This window comes from Gossypium arboreum, chromosome 6, assembly GCF_025698485.1.
Source record: "Gossypium arboreum isolate Shixiya-1 chromosome 6, ASM2569848v2, whole genome shotgun sequence".
In the NCBI taxonomy this organism is placed as follows: domain Eukaryota; kingdom Viridiplantae; phylum Streptophyta; class Magnoliopsida; order Malvales; family Malvaceae; genus Gossypium; species Gossypium arboreum.
In genome coordinates this window covers 73,684,517-73,685,490 of record NC_069075.1, presented here as the reverse complement: position 1 = coordinate 73,685,490, position 974 = coordinate 73,684,517, and the positions used below count along the sequence as shown (strand labels likewise).

At 36.8% G+C, this 974-nt stretch overlaps 1 non-coding gene across 1 annotated transcript; it reads left to right on the top strand.

Moving 5' to 3' along the window:
* Window positions 1-200: 200 nt before the first annotated feature.
* On the top strand, window positions 201-307 carry LOC128295002 (small nucleolar RNA R71). The gene has a single exon (XR_008285309.1). It is a non-coding gene; the product is annotated as a small nucleolar RNA R71 (small nucleolar RNA).
* The last annotated feature ends 667 nt before the right edge of the window (window positions 308-974 follow it).

Genomic DNA, 974 nt, shown 5'->3' with positions numbered 1-974 from the left:
ACATTATAAACACCGGTTGTTTTCGTTGGTTTTGTCCTCATGACTTGCCACTAATAGTTATTCAGTGATATCTCTTCTATAAACTCATAAGCATCTTCAGTTGTTTTATTGTTGATGGTTCTACCAGCAGCTGTGTCAACCATTTGCCGAGTCAAAGGATTCAGGCCTTATGGAACGTTTGAAACTAAAGCCAAAGCGGTAACCCATGGTGAGGGCACCTTCTCAGTAAGTCCTTGTATCTCTCCCATGCATCGTAAAGAGTTTCTAAGTCCATCTGCACAAACGAAGAGATATCATTACGTAATTTGGTCGTTTTAGCCGGTAGGAAATATTTTAATAGAAATTTTTTGGTTATTTGTTCCCAAGTAGTGATTGACCCTCGTGGTAATGAGTTCAACCACTGTTTAGCTTTGTTCCTCAATGAAAAAGGGAATAACCGAATATGTATGGCATCATCATAAACACCATTAATTTTAAATGTATCGCATAGTTCCAAAAAGTTTGCTAAGTGAGCATTGGGATCCTCATCCTGCAAACCATCAAACTGAACAAATTACTGTATCATTTGAATAGTGTTAGGTTTTAGTTCAAAAGTATTTGCAGCTACAACAGGTCTAACTATGCTTGATTCAGTTCCTATTAAAGAAGGTTTAGCATAATCATACATAGTGCGTGAAGCAAGATTTTGATTAACCACAATTGCAGGAGGTAGTTGATTGCCTTGGTTTTCAGCCATCTCTTCGGTTGGGGGTTGAGTATCGTGCTAATTTCGTACTTTGGCCAATTTTCTCCATTTTTGGCCTATTTCTCGTTCTTTTCGCTCTCTTATGCTGTCCTAAGTATAAAACATGAAATTAAAGCATTAGGTGCATCGAATTCACCAATTCTAAGGAAAAATCATTCATAAAATGTGTTAAGCATGGGCTAAAAAAATGTATAAATTACGGTTTATCAAGTGATCGGGTTTTATTTGT